Consider the following 12,184-nt stretch of genomic DNA (forward strand, 5'->3'; position numbering starts at 1 on the left):
CAGTCGTGGGTCAGGAAGACTTGTGGTGAAGGGAAAACATGAGAATACACACATGCCATACTGTAGCTGCTGCTTCTGCTACTGCTGCTGCTGCTACTGCTGCTGCTGCTGCTGCTGCTGCTACTGCTGCTACTGCTGCTGCTGCTGCTGCTGCTGCTCTCTCTCTCTCTCTCTCTCTCTCTCTCTCTCTCTCTCTCTCTCTCTCTCTCTCTCTCTCTCTCTCTCTCTCTCTCTCGCTATGTATGTCTCCAGGTAGAGTGATGTAAGGTAAGTGTCAGCGTCGTACATAGAAATGATAGGGTATGTCGTTCTCGTGGCTAGAGGACCTGGGATAGTGGGTGAGGACCTGGGGATAGTGTTAAGGGTCTGGGATAGTGACTGAGGACCAGGGATATTGTTAAGAGTCTGGGATAGTGGTTGAGGATCCGCGGATAGTGTTAAGGATCTGAGATGGTGGCTAAGGTCCCTCGGATAGTGTTAAGGACTTGGGATAATGGTTAAGGACCTGGGATAGTTTTGAGGACCTGGGATAGTGGTTGAGGTCCCAGGGATAGTTCTAAGGACCTGGGATATTGCTTGAAGACGTGGGATATTGGTTAAGGATCTGGGATTGAGGCTGAGGACCTGGGATAGCGTTAAGAACCCTGGGATAGCGTTAAGGACCCGGGGATAGTGTCTAAGGACCCGGGGATAGTGGCTAAGGACCCGGGGATAGTGGTTCAGGAGCCGATGATAACAGTAGAACCAGGAACACTCGTTATCACGTGACGTGATCACACAATGCTCCAGCTGGAGGAGGCTGATCACAGACACAAGAAACAAGAACAACAAATATATATATATATATATATATATATATATATATATATATATATATATATATATATATATATATATATATATATATATATTATCCCTGGGGATAGGGGAGAAAGAATACTTCCCACGTATTCCCTGCGTGTCGTAGAAGGCGACTAAAAGGGGAGGGAGCGGGTGGCTGGAAATCCTCCCCTCTCGTTTTTTTTTTTTAATTTTCCAAAAGAAGGAACAGAGAAGGGGGCCAGGTGAGGATATTCCCTCTAAGGCCCAGTCCTCTGTTCTTAACGCTACCTCGCTAATGCGGGAAATGGCGAATAGTATGAAAGAAAGAATATATATATATATATATATATATATATATATATATATATATATATATATATATTAGTTAGAAATGACTGAATGGCGTCGAGCAGCAGAACGAACTGTGGGACAGACTTAATATGTCTGTTTCTGGCTTCTGCCGAGCTATGCATCAGCAGAACGAACTGTGGAATAGAGTTAACATGTCTCTGCTTCTGACTGCTGCCGAGCTGTGCATAATTACCCCTTGAGGAGGAGGAGGTTGAGGGGTGGGGAGTGGGGGGATTAATGACTTAAATTAATTTTCTTCTGAGTGGCCAAGGTCTTGGGTGGCTGGTAATGACCCTCCCTCCCTACTTACCGCGGACTCTGGGCCAATCACCGGGAAATTCGCTCTCATGATTAAGCTGGATTAGGCATGGCTGGGTTGCTGTGGATTGCGGGCGGCCCATGGCGATCTGTTCTCACCTCTCTCTCTCTCTCTCTCTCTCTCTCTCTCTCTCTCTCTCTCTCTCTCTCTCTCTCTCTCCCTCTCCTCCCCCCCTCTCTCTCTCTCTCTCTCTCTCTCTCTCTCTCTCTCTCTCTCTTTAGACAATGATTTCCTTCGCAAATTCATTAATTTTTTGGTTAATCATTTTTTTTCGTCATTTTCATATCTCTTTATAATTCTCATTTCCTTTAAATACATTTCTATTCCTTGACATTCGTGTCTCAAGGTCGGCCACTCCACGTTTTCTTCTGTGTGTATATACACACACACACACACACACCCACCGCGGGTAGGCTTCGAACCCTGGGAGGGGCACCAGCTACCTTGGCCACGCGAATGTTAAAAGACACAGCCACTCCTTTACCAGTGTCTCTACCTCAACCTGGTGGTGGTGGTGGTGGTGGTGTGGTAGTGGTGTGGTGGTGGTGGTGGTGTGGTAGTGGTGTGGTGGTGTGGTGGTGGTGTGGTGGTGTGTTGGTGTGGTGGTGGTGGTGTGGTGGTGGTGTGGTGGTGGTGTGGTGGTGTGGTGGTGGTGGTGGTGTGTTGGTGTGTTGGTGTGGTGGTGGTGGTGTGGTGGTGGTGTGGTGGTGGTATTGGTGGTGGTGTGTTGGTGTGGTGGTGGTGGTGGTGTGGTGGTGTGGTGGTGGGGTGGACGTGGCCTTTATAAAACTCTCCTCGGCCGCTGCTGGTGTGTGAGATGTATAACGTACATACACATTTATCTTTCCATCGAAGTCTTTCCCGTGTGTTAGGCAGGATACTTGACTTTCCATTCCCATTGTTATTCAACTAATTTTTCCACTCAGTCCTGTGGTGCGTGATGTTGCCTGTGTGTGTGTGTGTGTGTGTGTGTGTGTACTGGATACAGAGGATGCATCAGGTGTCAGTCATTGAGCAGGACGGAGGTGTGGAGGAGAACTTGAGTGAGGTAATGTTTGTCTATGTTTGCAACGTAGAGGAAGTGCCACGGACTCTCGTCTTCACGTGCGTGATGCTGGAGGGAGCTTGATCACACACGTGCGAGATGTGGCGTCCTTCGTGAACGAGGCCCCCGCGTGGAAGGTCGTGCGATGTTTTTCGTATTTGAGTTCGGGCGCTGGGCAGACGACCCGACGCCCTTGGGAGTGACAGAGTGTTTCACAGATCTACACAGACCACACAGACCCATGATCCACGCGAAGTGGTCTGGCCTGAACACTAATTAAGAAATAGATATAAAAAAACAATGGCAGAAGAAAACGATAGCAAAACAAAGCTCTCTTCTCCACCCTCCACTCCCTCCGGCAACACGTGAAACGGAAAACAGGTAGAAAAAAAAATACCTTGCAGGACTAATATGTCTGAAGGAAATTTGTATAGGAAAGTCATAAGGTCGGATGACCATGAAGGTATGTCATGCATGCCATCACCAACGACATGCATCCCTTCACTTTTTGTCATAAAGACTATAGTAACGTTAAACTTAAGCTCCAGCCTCTCGACTTAACTATGTCTATATCATTCCTGATGTTCAAGAAACACGTAGTAATTCTTACTGACTCTCTCAGAGCAGGTGACACGCGTTTATCGATGTTGACATGTTACCGCAGCCTGGCCAGGGAGAGATCAGTGGTTGAGAAAGTAGCATGATGTACCACTACGTTCTGATTCAGTGAATCATTCAGTACCGGAGAGAGACAAGTGATGATCAGGCCTAATATTGAAGATAATAAGGGTGTCGCTCTGAGCAGTATTTCCTGGTAGCTTACTCCACGCATCAATAATGTCGTTGGTAAAGAAATATTTTGTTCATTCCAGATTAACCTTAAAGTTGTTGTCTATTTCTCTCGTTAGTAATCCTGGCGCTACTGCAAAGACATTTCTAAAATCGACGTTGTTGAATCATTTAAGTATCTTAAAACATTCTATTAATATGCTACGGAGACGCCTCTTGCTTAGGTTGAACGAGTTTCTCACATGGCATCTATTGTTTTTTCGAACAATTGCTGTTGCTCGCTTATGGTGGGGGTGTTGTATGCCTGGCAGCGTGGTGCAGTCTTAGAGGCCAGATGACTTGATCTCCCGCCTCGGTAACTCCGTGAAGCGCTGGTAGAGGATGTGTGGATCAGGTGTTTGCTTTGAAAAATGTATGTGAGAAATACTTAGAAAAGCAAATGGATTTGTATGTAGCATTTATGGACTTGGAGAAGGCATATGATAGAGTTGATAGAGATGCTCTGTGGAAGGTATTAAGAGTATATGGTGTGGATGGCAAGTTGCTAGAAGCAGTGAAAAGTTTTTTTATCGAGGGTGTAAGGCATGTGTAAGAGTAGGAAGAGAGGAAAGTGATTGGTTCTCAGTGAATGTAGGTTTGCGGCAGGGGTGTGTGATGTCTCCATGGTTGTTTAATTTGTTTATGGTTGGGGTTGTTAGGGAGGTGAATGTAAGAGTTTTGGAAAGAGGGGCAAGTATGCAGTCTGTTGTGGATGAGAGAGCTTGGGAAGTGAGTCAGTTGTTGTTCGCTGATGATACAGCGTTGATGGCTGATTCATGTGAGAAACTGCAGAAACTAGTGACTGACTTTGGTAAAGTGTGTGAAAGAAGAAAGTTGAGAGTAAATGTGAATAAGAATAAGGTTATTAGGTACAGTAGGGTTGAGGGTCAAGTAAATTGGGAGGTAAGTTTGAATGGAGAAAAACTGGAGGAAGTGAAGTGTTTTAGATATCTGGGAGTGGATTTGGCAGCGGATGGAACCATGGAAGCGTAAGTGAGTCACAGGATGGGGGAAGGGGCGAAGGTTCTGGGAACGTTGAATGTGTGGAAGTCGAGAACATTATCTCGGAAAGCAAAAATGGGTATGTTTGAAGGAATAGTAGTTCCAACAATGTTATGTGGTTGCGAGGCATGGGTTATAGATAGGGTTGTGCGTAGGAGGGTGGCAGTGTTGGAAATGAGATGTTTGAGGACAATATGTGGTGTGAGGTGGTTTGATTGAGTAAGTAATGAAAGGGTAAGAGAGATGTGTGGTAATAAAAAGAGTGTGGTTGAGAGAGCAAAAGAGGTGTACTGAAATGGTTTGGTCACATGGAGAGAATTAGTGAGGAGAGATTGACCAAGAGGATATATGTGTCAGAGGTGGAGGGAACGAGAAGTGGGAGACCAAATTGGAGGTGGAAGGATGGAGTGAAAAAGATTTTGAGTGATCGGTGCCTGAACATGCAGGAGGGTGAAAGGCGTGCAAGGAATAGAATGAATTGGAAAGATGTGGTATATCGGGGTCGATGTGCTGTCAATGAATTGAACCAGGGCATGTGAAGCGTCTGGGGTAAACCATGGAAAGTTCTGTGGGGCCTGGATGTGGGAAGGGAGCTGTGGTTTCGATGCCTCGCACGCGTGCGGGGGAATGGGGTGTCATTTCATGTATGGCGGGGTGGCGACGGGAATGAGTAAGGGCAGCAAGTATGATTTATGTACATGTGTATATGTGTATATGTCTGTGTATGTATATATATGTATACGTTGAAATGTATAGGTATGTATATGTGCTTGTGTGGACATGTATGTATATACATGTTTTCCTTTTCATGGTGGGAGGGAGGGAAGGTTCAGGGCAGTAGAGCAATAAGTGTTAATTGTCTCGACTGTGGACTGTGAACACGAAGGGTCATCAGACACGTTCACGTTGGTGTTTGTAGGGATGATGGTTGACGACCAGAAGGGTAGACAACAGAAGTGACAGCTGACTGTGGCTAACACCAGGGGTATGTCTCTCCTTAAAGGCGAGGTATCTTGCCTGGATACATACTTTACCAAATGGCTGAGCACATAGTGCGACAACCTCCTCCCGATACAAACCCTCAGTTGATTACTTTGAATATCCAGAATATGATCTTCGTGGCCAGACAAGCCCGAGGAAAGTACCTCGAAGTCAAAACAGACCTTTATTTAACTATCTGACCGAGCAGAAGGCCGTTTGATACGGCGAGTCCGTCTCTGGACGCATCCCTGGAAGCTCAGGGATTCCACTTCCTAAAGTCCTGGACATCATGAGACAAGTTCACGACGGAATGCAAAAGCTCATGTTGTGTTGGGGAGCGCTGCAGTCTAAGCTCAGTCCTCCAGTGTGGAGGTTGGAGTCGTACAAGGTGAGGAGTGTCTTGGTCGCCCCACTCACGGCAGTGTCTGCGGCTCCCGCATCGACCTCCTCTGTCACATGAAGTGGCTGGCACCATCGTCGTCGGCGTTAACTTCACCTAATCTCTACCGTGAGCAGCGTGGTAATGGGCTCTGATGGACAGCCATAAGCAAGTAAGCGTGTCGGGTAGGATGGTGTTTGAGACTGTATACGGAGGGCGGTTGCATACCGCTTGCCGGGTCACTTCGGTGTGTATATGTTTGGTCAGTATCGTGTTTATTGGGGATGAGGGCATGTGTGAGTATATGTTGCTGAAGCGTGAGGCAGGGGAGGGATATTTTTTTATCATTCTGTTTAGGAGTTGGAGGTTAGTTATGGAGGAGTTTGGACGGGAGGGGTCCAGTGCTGTGGCAAATTATTATCGAATGATATGCATTTTCAGGTGGGATTGTGTAGGTGTTGCGTGTATGTGATTGCTTGGCAGCCTGTGCTTATTCTGTTTGCTCTATTTTGTGTAATTTGCCGCTTTTATTTATTTTGCTTTTGACGGGATGATGACCAGGCAGGTGAGGCGTAGCTTAGGGTGGAGCGCATGAATTGTTTGTAGAGGATACAAAGGGACTCTTCTCTTGTCCTAATCTAGTGCCAGGTACTATTCTCAGGGCGTTGACGTATGTTGTGTAGGGAGCAAATGTCATGCGTCTGTCGAATGTGTAACATTACAGCAAGGAGAGAAAAAGTCTGCAGGAAGAAGTGGAAATCTTTCTAACCGCTTTAGGCTCCCTTCTTTCAGAGGAACGTAAGATATCGTCCTTAGGGACTCAACACCTATCATATCGCCAAGTTTTTCTGATATTCCTTATTAAAACTCCCACTTCTTGACCGTCAGTGTGAAGGGGGTATAATTTTCTCTTTTCTCAAGAATGATTACTCCAAAAGTATGTCGTCTTAAGTAGCACTTCTAATTCTGCACCGACGCTCCTTTTCTTGCTGTAATTTCTGGTTCATTCTGCAAAATTTATCGCAATGTAAAACTGTCAGGTCTTAACTACTCTGTTATTGCTTAGTGGCGGCTTTTGGACATGCGTCAGTTATACCTTATCAGATTACGACGCAGTGAAAATGACACTTAACTTTTCTTGATCACGGAAAAGTACAAAAACAAATTTATTTGCTAATAAACCACCCAGGCCTGAGGAATATTGTGGACCAACTAACCATCACCACCGACTGGGTATACTTAGACTCGTATCATGTTATGAGACACCAACTGCTTTATAGACACGTAATTACTATTTATGTTCATAAGTAGATGTTTCTTCATTTTCCAGAAAGTCTCTTGCTAATTCCTTCTTAGAAAATGAGCAGTCAGTACAGACTTACCATGTCTAATCCTACGCAGGATTCGGGGTCATCTCTTAATGTGTCCATTACGTATGACGTGTGACGGACGCCAAGAAATGAAACAATCAATGCCACATTTAGAGAAAAGGACATTTCTAATAGATTTCAAATGCATCATTTGAAGTCCTGCTTTCATTCTAGATTTGACCCCTTACTTCAAACCCACTGTTGGGAAGCAGACTACGTTAACGAACACCTGATCGTTCAAGAAGGTCGAAATAATGTCTGTTTCTCCGAAGGGAAGGGAAGGGAAGGTGAGGTGTTGATAGGTAGTGATGATGTTTATAACTTTCCTCGTAGGGTGAAAAGATGGTTGTTTTTCGCTGTCTTCTTTTTTTTTTTTATCCTTTTTCTATCCATCAGTTGACACTCTAACTCAAAACGTAATGAAGATGCAAATGTAGCTTCAGTAGAGCCAAGGTCTTTGGTGTCGAAAGCCGTAGAGGAGATGAGGGTGTAGTGATGATGATATAGGTGTAGTGATGATGATGGTGAGGGTATAGGGAAGATATTGTGGGTAGAGGGAAGATTAGGATATAGTGAAGATAGGATTTCAGCTTACATCTCTTTCATGGACACCTTTTTACCGGTCAGTTTGAGAGCCAGGCACAACTCCCTCATGACCAACAGGTAATTATACGTATATATTATTTTTTTTTTGTCATCTCTTTACTGTGACTTTGTGTGGAAAAAAAAAAAGAGACATATTTGCATGTAAGATTTAATTTGTTGATTATATGCAAACTAAGCAACAAGTGGTTGGGGGAGGTGGGGGTGGATGGTGGTTGGGGGAGACGGGTGGATGAGGAGGGGGGTGAGGGTGAGTGATGCTGTGTTGAGCGCTGTGTTACGTGGCTCTGTTGTCCACTGTTATGGTACATGGTTATGTACCGCTGGTGTACCGACGATCGCTACCTGTACCGTCCTTGCTAAAGCCTGTACCATAGTTCCGTCATGTCCTGTAATGTAACCAATCCCCATTTCTTTTGTAACCTGTCACATCACCAACATCTGTATCCTGTAACATCACCAGCACCTGTATCCTGGAACATCACCACTTACAAGTACGACCATCACCACTGCCTGCAACATGTGACCTAGCCACCGCCACTGCCTGTAACCTGAACCTTGCCCTTACCACTGCCTGTAATTTTTACCCTATAACCTAGCCACCGCCACTGCCTGTAACTGTAACCTAGCCACCACCACTGCCTGTAATCTGTAACCTAGCCACCACCACTGCATGTAACCTGAAACCTAGCCATCATCACTGCCTGTAACCTGTAACCTAGCCACCGCCAATGCCTGTAACCTGTAATCTAGCCACTGCCACTGCTTGTAACCTGTAACTTAGCCATCGCCACTGCCTGTAACCAGTGACCTAGCCACCGCCACTGTCTGTTACCTGTAACCTAGCTATCACCACTGCCTGTAACCTGTAACCTAGCCACCACCACTGCCTGTAACCCGTAACATAGCCATCGCCACTACATGTAACCTGTGACCTAGCCACCAACACTGCCTGTAACCTAGCCATCATCACTGTCTTTAACTTGTAACCTAGCCACCGCCACTGCTTGTAACCTGTAACCTAGCCATCACCACTGCCTGTAACGTGTAACCTAGCCACCACCACTGCCTGTAACGTGTAACCTAGCCACCATCACTGCCTGTAACCTAGCCACCATCACTGCTTGTAGGCTGCAACCTAGCAACCACCACTGTCTGTAAATTGTAACCTAGCCACCACCACTGCCTGTAACAGGTAACTTAGCCACGATCACTGCCTGTAACTGTAACCTAGCCACCACCACTGCCTGTAACCTGTAACCTAGCCACCACCACTACCTGTAACCTGTAACCTAGCCACCATCACTACCTTTAACCTGTAACCTAGCCACCATCACTGCCTGTAACCTGTAATCTAGCCACCACCACTGCCTGTAGCCTGTAACCTAGCCACCACCACTGTCTGTAACCTGTAACCTAGCCACCATCACTGCCTAAAACCTGAAACTTAGCCACCACTGCCTGTAAGCTGTAATCTAGCCACCACCACTGCCTGTAGCCTGTAACCTAGCCACCACCACTGTCTGTAACCTGTAACCTAGCCACCATCACTGCCTAAAACCTGAAACTTAGCCACCACTGCCTGTAAGCTGTAACCTAGCAACCACCACTGCCTGTAACCTGTACCCTAACCACCACCACCATTGCCTGTAACCTGTAACCTAGCCACCACCACTGCCTGTAACCTGTAACCTAGCCACCACCACTGCCTGTAACCTGTAATCTGTAACCTAGCCATCATCACTGCCTGTAACCTGTAAACTAGCCACCACCACTGCCTGTAACCTGTATCCTAGCCACCACCACTGCCTGTAAGAGGTAACTTAGCCACCATCACTGCCTGTAACCTGTAACCTAGCCATCATCACTGCCTGTAACCTGTAACCTAGCCACCACCACTGCCTGTAACCTGTAACCTAGCCACCACCACTGCCTGTAACTTGTAACCTAGCCATCACCACTGCCTGTAACCTGTAGTCTAGCCATCACCACTGCGTGTAACCTGTAACCTAGCCACCGCCACTGTCTGTAACCTAACTACCACCACTGCATGTAACCTGTAACCTAGCCACCACCACTGCATGTAACCTAGCCACCACCACTGCCTGTAACCTGTAACCTAGCCACCACCACTGCCTGTACGCTAGCCACCACCACTGCCTGTAACCTGTAACCTAGTCACCACCACTGCCTTTAACCTGTAACCTAGCCACCACAACTGCCTGTAACCTGTAACCTAGCCACCACCACTTCCTGTAACCTGTGAACCACCACTGCCACCACCACTGCCTGTAACCTGTAACCTAGCCACCACCACTGCCTGTAACCTGTAACCTAGCCACCACCACTGCCTGTAACCTGTAACCTAGCCACCACCACTGCCTGTAGCCTGTAATCTAGCCACCACCACTGTCTGTAACCTGTAACCTAGCCACCATCTCTGCCTAAAACCTGAAACTTAGCCACCACCACTGCCTGTAAGCTGTAACCTAGCAACCACCACTGCCTGTAACCTGTACCCTAACCACCACCACCATTGCCTGTAATCTGTAACCTAGCCACCACTATTGCATGTAACCTGTAATCTGTAACCTAGCCATCATCACTGCCTGTAACCTGTAAACTAGCCACCGCCACTGCCTGTAACCTGTAACCTAGCCACCACCACTGCCTGTAACCTGTAACCTAGCCATCATCACTGCCTGTAACCTGTAACCTAGCCACCACCACTGCCTGTAACCTGTAACCTAGCCACCATCACTGCCTGTAAGCTGTAACCTAGCAACCACCACTGCCTGTAAATTGTAACCTAGCCACCACCACTGCCTGTAACAGGTAACTTAGCCACCATCACTGCCTGTAACCTGTAACCTAGCCACCGCCACTGCCTGTAGCCTGTAACATAACCACCATCACTGCCTGTAACCTGTAACCTAACCACCACCACTGCCTGTAACCTGTAACCTAGCCACCACCACTGCCTGTAACCTGTAACCTAGCCACCACCACTGCCTGTAACCTGTAACCTAGCCACCATCACTGCCTGTAACCTGTAACCTAGCCACCACCACTGCCTGTAACCTGTAACCTAGCCACCGTCGCTGGTGTTCGTAACTGTAGCAGGAGGAGCAGGATTACCTCCGAGAGTCGGATGATCTCCCACGGAGAACTGACGCCCAGCTGACATCCAGCTGACGCTGCTGCCTGGGGAATCAGCTGACGGCAGGAGGAGGAAAGGAGGGTAAAGGGCAAGGAGTCAGCTGACGGTATGGGGGAGGAGCGGGTGGTAGAGGGTAAAGGGCAAGCAGTCAGCTGAGTGAGTGAGTGAGTGGTACGCAGTCGGGTAGCTGAGTGAGTGAGTGAGTGGTACGCAGTCGGGTAGCTGAGTGAGTGAGTGAGTGAGTGAGTGAGTGAGTGAGTGGTACGCAGTCGGGTTGCTGACTGTTGCAGCGCATGATGGCCTGCACAGTGGACGGCCTGGACGCTGATCAGGATAGGTGGATAGGGTCGGGATCTGGGTCGGGGTTAGTGGATGGGGCCGGGGTCTGGGTCGGGGTTGGTGGATGGGGACGGGTTCTGGGTCGGGTTTGGTGGATGGGGACGGGGTCTGGTTCGGGTTGGTGGACAGGCTCGGGGTCTGGATTGGGGTTGGTGGATGGGGACGGGTTTGGGTTGGGGTCGGGCTAGGGTCGGGGCCAGGACCAGGACCGGGGCCGTAGCTGAGGTTGGTGCGTGGGATCGGGGGTTTGACTGGGTGGCGGGGCCCGGGGTCTGGGGGCCGGGGCTGGGGCAGAAGCAAGGGTTGGGGTCTCTCCGGGTCAGGGGTAGGGGCTGGCGTCGGGGTCTGGCCGCTCTAGGGCCGGGTGCGGGGCCGGGTGGATGGGGACGGGGTCTGGTTCGGGTTTGGTGGATGGGGCCGGGGTCTGGGTCGGGGTTGGTGGATGGGGACGGGTTCTGGGTCGGGTTTGGTGGATGGGGACGGGGTCTGGTTCGGGGTTGGTGGACAGGGCTCGGGTCTGATTTGGGGTTGGTGGATGGGGACGGGGTTTGGGTTGGGGTCGGGGCTAGGGTCGGGGCCAGGACCAGGACCGGGGCCGTAGCTGAGGTTGGTGCGTGGGATCGGGGTTTGACTGGGTGCGGGGCCGGGTCTGGGGCCGGGGCTGGGGCAGAAGCAAGGGTTGGGGTCTCTCCGGGTCAGGGGTAGGGGCTGGCGTCGGGGTCTGGCCGGCTCTAGGGCCGGGTCCGGGGCAGAGGCTGGGATTTGGGGTCTGTCCGGGGCCGGAGCCGGGTCCGGGGCAGAGGCTGGGATTTGGGGTCTGTCCGGGGCCGGGGCCGGGGCAGGAGGTGATCGGTCATCTCAGACTTGTTACAAATGTGTCTGAGGAAGTTCACAATACGAGAAGAGATGCCAGACTTTAGGGCAAACTCGAGACTAACTTTCCTCTTTCTTTTGCCTCTCTCTCTCTCTCTCTCTCTCTCTCTCT

The 12,184-nt window shown here is 48.9% G+C and overlaps 1 protein-coding gene across 1 annotated transcript in view; it reads left to right on the forward strand.

Moving 5' to 3' along the window:
* LOC139760247 (uncharacterized) overlaps positions 1–12,184 on the forward strand; it is a 753,913-nt gene that overhangs the window by 87,410 nt on the left and 654,319 nt on the right. The gene's annotated exons all lie outside the window — the stretch shown is intronic.

This window comes from Panulirus ornatus, chromosome 36 (genome assembly GCF_036320965.1).
Source record: "Panulirus ornatus isolate Po-2019 chromosome 36, ASM3632096v1, whole genome shotgun sequence".
In the NCBI taxonomy this organism is placed as follows: domain Eukaryota; kingdom Metazoa; phylum Arthropoda; class Malacostraca; order Decapoda; family Palinuridae; genus Panulirus; species Panulirus ornatus.